Source organism: Adiantum capillus-veneris, chromosome 21 (assembly GCF_014529385.1).
Source record: "Adiantum capillus-veneris isolate H3 chromosome 21, ASM1452938v2, whole genome shotgun sequence".
Taxonomy (NCBI): Eukaryota; Viridiplantae; Streptophyta; class Polypodiopsida; order Polypodiales; family Pteridaceae; genus Adiantum; species Adiantum capillus-veneris.
In genome coordinates this window covers 17,282,096-17,288,206 of record NC_140951.1, presented here as the reverse complement: position 1 = coordinate 17,288,206, position 6,111 = coordinate 17,282,096, and the positions used below count along the sequence as shown (strand labels likewise).

The 6,111-nt window shown below is 38.3% G+C and overlaps 1 pseudogene; it reads left to right on the top strand.

The window, feature by feature from the left end:
- Positions 1-781: 781 nt before the first annotated feature.
- Positions 782-4,637, top strand: LOC147430604 (uncharacterized; annotated as a pseudogene).
- Positions 4,638-6,111: the final 1,474 nt, after the last annotated feature.

Genomic DNA, 6,111 nt, shown 5'->3' with positions numbered 1-6,111 from the left:
TATCACTCCACTCCTCTAGATGGCATAACTAACTTCAAGCTTCTCCATGCACCTATGTGTAGTGATGGAATAGAGCACTCACAATGCACACACTCTACACAACTAGGCTTGAAGAGTGGTGTGTTATGTGTTGAGAATGGTGTGGTGTAGTGTGATCATGGGATGATTTACAAGGGAGAGAAGGGCTTTATTTATAGGTTTTAGAAGCCCCGATTAGGATTAGGCCTAATCAAGTTTATTTGAAGGAATAAAAGATTATGCATATTTTTATTTATTTTTAATGAGGGTGGGTCTCTCTTGTCCTTTGAGTCACATGGATGTAGGCTCAAGGGAAGAGAATTATTGAGGATAAAAGGAGAGAGGGATTGAGTGAATAATTTGGGAGTGCCTACTCTAGTAGAGGATGCATTTTACCATAAGGTTAGTGGTTAGTAGTTAGTAATTATCACAAAAAAATATTTACAAAATCATTCACCAAATGGTGAGATATATGATGAGAAAAGTTAGAGAAGGGATAAGCTTGTAAAGCAAGGTTGAAGCTTGGAGAAGTTGACATTCACCTCTTTACAGCACCGGTAGAAGAAGCGGTCAGCATGGCGAAGTAACGCGTGTCGATGAAGCTATGTTATCTTCACACCTTGGAAAATTCATGATAAAGCCTTAATTTGCAGAGGTTAACCTTGGATTTTTGCTGATTTTTTGAAGTTCTTTACAAAGCTGAAGAGAGTATGGTAATATGGACATATATGTAGAGAGAAAGGGGGACACCTAGGGTGTAGAAATGGAGGATGAGGGCCATGGAGGTGTGAAAGAAGTGGCAATGGTGAAGAGGGTGAATTAGGACATATGAGTTGCAGGTTTGGGAGTGGGAAGGAGAGGGAGGAGTGTGTGTGAAAGAGGAAAATGATAAAGTGGAAGAGGGAGTGTGGCTGCATAGCATGGGCAAACTGGGGTCCACCAATAAAATCATAGCTCATAGCTCGTAGCTCAAAAAAATATGAAAAAATTTGAGGTGAAAGTTCAGCTCACGAGCTACAACTTTTGTTTGTATGACCTTTTCAAATTCGGGGAGCACGTGATCTTTAAAAATTGCAAAACCGAATGTTTTTTCCACTACACAAGGTCCTTGTGAGGTCCTTCTTTGGATGATTCTTTTGAATACCTCCAAGAGTGAGCTCCCCATGGTGCATGCATGCATGCCACATACCCTTGACCTTATTTGGTAGGTCTATAATTGAAGATATTATTGAGATCATGATATAAGTGAATAGTACAACTAAGAAAATCAAATATTGAGGGGTCTAAAAAAATATGTACATGTCAAATATAAATAATATAGGTGGAAAAAATATAAAGGGGTCAAAATAAATCTCTCTCATTATAAGTCTACCATAAAAAGATGATTATTTTTGGTGTTCTAATTTATGAGAGTAAAAGAGAATAGATGTAGGAAGGAAAAATCACAATAGTGAAAATATACACATAAATAGAACTAGTTTTTTTGGATTTTTATTGGGATGGAGTTACACGAAAAATAAGAGAAGCTTGCATGAAATTATTTTTATATGGAATAAAGAGTATGCAAAATGGTAAGAAAAAAATATGGTAATGGTGAGTCAATGTACATAGCATAAATAACACACCATAGGTAGAAATATTTAAATAAATACCAAAATAATTATGAAAAATCCTTTTATTTAGGTTCTATATACAATGAAATATTTACACACAAATGGGCCATATTATTATTATTATTATTTTTTTTTGGCTCAACTAGCCCAGTGACTAGCTAGCTGAGGGTTTTAAGAAAATATGGAGAAAGTTCTCTAACTCACACACGCCTATGTACAGTGAAATGATAGGGATAACCAAAATGTTTGAGTGATTTGATAGGGTGAGGTAGCTTACAATGGCAATTATGGAAAGCTGAAAAACGGTTATCAGCGCGTACGCACACACACACACACTCTTACGTGAACACACCCTTACACACACAAACTCATTAAGCTACAAGAAGACAAAAAAAAAAAAGTGAAAGGGTCAAGGTGGCTTTCCAAAAAAATAAAAAAGAGATAAAGTCATTAGGTTGAGTTTAACTGAAATTGGAGTTCGGGAAAGGATTGCCTCAGCTTAGCCTTGAGTCGGTTGAAATCCATGGTAAACGGAAGTAAAACGATGAAATATGTGAGAAAATAGTTCAAAAATCTTGCAAATTTATGCTAGTATTTCCGGTTCGCTTCTTTGTGATGATGAGGAAATTCGACCAACGAGCGCTTAATAAAAGAGACTTTCTCAAATATTGATTAAATCTAATTTATAGAATGCAAGAAAAGTCAAGCCATGTGAGGCTATGAAATGAAATGTGAAATAAAAAGAACTCATCAATGTGTGTGTGTGTGTGTGCAAGGTGAAGCTTCACTTTAACATTCTAAAACAATAGAATGCAAGAAAAGTCAAGCATGTCAAGATGTGAAATGAAGGGTGAAATAAAAGGATCCATTACTATTTTAAAGCTGAAATAACATTTAAGGCAAGTCTCAATCATCACTGAAAACATTGAAAGTATGCCTAACCCGACACTGCTCTAAGGCTTCCTTTAGAAAGCCAAAAAGAGTTCCTCTCTCTTTCCACTGTCTTCTTTCTCTCTTTCCTCAACGGCTTCGCAGCCTTTTTGTCTTTTTTTTATTGTATTCATTTCATTTTGTTTCTTTTAATTTCATTTTAATTTCATTTTAATTCCATTTCATTTTGTTTTCATTTCCTTTAAATTCATTTTATTTCAATTCAATTTCATTTTTATTTCTTTTCACTTTCATTTCATCTATTGTATACTTAGCCTCCCAAAAAAATAAATCACAAAAACCTCAAAAAAGAGAAATTCAATTAAAAAATAAAAAAATGTCACAAAAATTGACAAAAAATTGGAAAAAATCCAAAAAATAGAAAATTTAAATAAAGTTTTAAAAAACTCAAAAAATAAGAAAAAGTCACAAAAATTTAAAATTAAAAAAATCAATAAAATTTATAAAAATAACGAAAACAAAAAAAAAGAAAAACTTGCAAGAAAAAATTTTGCATTTGATTTTCTTGTTTTTTCTTTTGAGCTTTTCACTTTTAAAAAAAAATAGTTTCTTTTTTATTTTACATTTGTTTATTATTTTTCTTTGTAGATATTTTTATTCTATTATTTTAAAAAAATATCAAATAAATAAAAATAAAAATTTTACATTTTTCCTTCCCTGACTCTTCTCCTTGCATCACACACACATCCTATATCCTATACACGCCTTGTTCACGCGCATTTATGAACGAGTAGACACGTTTAGAGTAGGTACGCTCGGAGAGCCAGATTTTTGCCAGATATTGTTCGATTACGTCAGAATTGACCAGATATGAGCCAGATTGTACGCATGGACCTTGTTTTTACATGTACTTTGATTTTGGTTTATATAGCGAGTTCATGAGCCTTAGAGTCTGTTCACGCATATTTTTTTATTTTGGCTCGATTCGATTGTAGATTCCACGAGAGATCACTTTTGACCCCGATTTGCTAATAGAGATTCGTTTGTGGTCTTGATATTGATAAGATTAGGCTAGTTAGAGCCCATTCAAAGCGAGATGTTGCCTTGGATTGATTTAGCCAGTGGTCATACACTAGCACACAATTAGAGTTCGATTTGAGCCGTTGATTGCTTTTTGACTGCGACTTGGGCCGAGAGACGTTTTCTAGAGCTTGTTCATATGCAGTGACCCCATATTAGCGCCTGACTAGCCTTCGATTGCCAGATTTGACATAGATCGATAGATTTTGGTGACCATGACCCTAGTGGCTCCGATTTAGTATTGTTACGATTGGTAGGAGAGTACGACTGACTTTTATGCTATCGTGATCGACCTGTACGTCGCTATCTTGATATTGCTCTATATTATGTGAGGCTTCCGCCTCATGATCATTCTACTCCTGCTTTCGAGACACTTAGAGACAGTGCACACCCTACGCTGCACGATCATCTCATAGATTCCATAGAGGTACTCTACCGAATCCAAAGGATAGAGACGAGAGATGAGATTATAGTGGCATATCCTAAGGACATTGTTGACACACAATCCCATCCAATGAATGTTCAACTATGTTATATGCTGATGAGGATGATCGCATGTATTCTAGAGAGTCAAAGATGCCTGTCCTAGAGCCTCAGGTAGATTTCCGTACATCCATGGGTAGTAGGACCTATGTCGGTCTTAATGGTTGGAGCACATATAAGATGAATTTTGGCCTTCCATACAGACTTACCCCTAGCCCTAGATTACCTATACCTAGTGCCATAGCGGAGCCAAAGACAGTGTCTACTCACACAGTGAGATCACCTAGTAGTAGAGCACCTCCAGGATTCCCACCTAGACCCATTGTGCCACATGACACCATAAACGATTCTAGATCTAGCTTGAGACCCAAGATTGACGCGTCTATTGAGCAGTTATCATCACAAGATCTATGCACGGAGACTGAGATGAGCTTGAGACCACGATCCTCACAGACACCATCCATAGTCACCCTTGACACGAGTGCCGCACAACTGATTATACCGAGAGCAAAGCTACCACGAGCTACTGAGATGAGAGCACTCGATGCATGACCCATTGAGCCACCATGGACGACGCCACCACATTGTGTATCCATGAGAGAGCATCCACGGCCCTTGATGACAAAGCCTACCATACATTTTCTTACAAAGGCTGTTGCGACCACACCGACTTTTAGAGACATTTCACGATTACATGACCATGATAGAGTTGTGTCACATGCAGGGATTTCATTCACGTCTTCACGTAAAGTGCAAAGTGGTAATAACTCATGTTATTAACACTCCATGAGAGTGTTAATAACATTAAATTCACAAGCACCTACTAGAACCGGCCCTTCCTGTTAGCCTGGCGGTCTTTTAGGTTAGCCCGACGGGCAAGATGCCAAGCCCTGACGGGTTTGGCTATATCCTTCTTTTGCCCCCATTTCTAGAGGTGGCTATATTAATGATGTCTCATCCTTGCATCCGTCTGTTTTGGCACACTTGTTGGCTTATTTGAGGTCTTGGTTTTCATTCAGGTAGCTTTGATTCCTATATTTTTTAACAACACGAATAGTTACAACTAACTTTCCCTTGGGTGTCTATCCGCCTGGAAACAGGTTTGGGTAGGGAGCATCCTTGCGGAGGGTATAGGTGGTGCAAGTGTGTTGGGCTCATTTCTATGGTTGGAATGGAGCGCTCCTTATCACTACACCTACGTATTGTTTGTTACGTATAGTTACCTCCCTTGGGTGTCTGTCCGCCTGGAAACAGGTTTGGGTAGGGAGTATCCTTGCGGAGGGTATAGGTGGTGCAAGTGTGTGGGGCTCATTTCTATGGTTGGAATGGAGCGCTCCTTATCCCTACACCTACATATTGTTTGTTATGCATAGTTACCTCCCTTGGGTGTCTATCCGCCTCGAAACAGGTTTGGGTAGGGAGAATCCTTGCGGAGGGTATAGGTGGTGCAAGTGCTTGGGGCTCATTTCTATGGTTGGAATGGAGCGCTCCTTATCACTACACCTACATATTTTTTGTAACATATGGTTACCTCCCTTGGGTGTCTATCCATCTGGAAACAAGTTTGGGTAGGGAGCATCCTTGCAGAGGGTATAGGTGGTGCAAGTGCTTGGGGCTCATTTCTATGGTTGGAATGGAGTGCTCCTTATCACTACACCTACGTATTGTTTGTTACATATAGGTACTCCCTTGGGTGTCTATCCGCCTGGAAACAGGTTTGGGTAGGGAGCATCCTTGTGGAGGGTATAGGTGGTTGCAAGTGCTTGGGGCTCATTTTTTGCTTTATGTTTATATATTTAGTATTTTACTTTATTATACAATTGTTCAATTAAATATCGTTTTTCAAAAACTTAATATTTTTACGATTGTATGAATGTATAGGTGGCTTGTGAACTTGTCATGGACGCCAATGTTTGCTCTTAAAACATCAATGCAACTACTCCTAGTCGCCCATCGACTGGTGGTGAAGTATCAAACATTGGAGCTTCCAATAAAGGGAAGCGAAAGGGCGTCGTTGGTAAGGTGC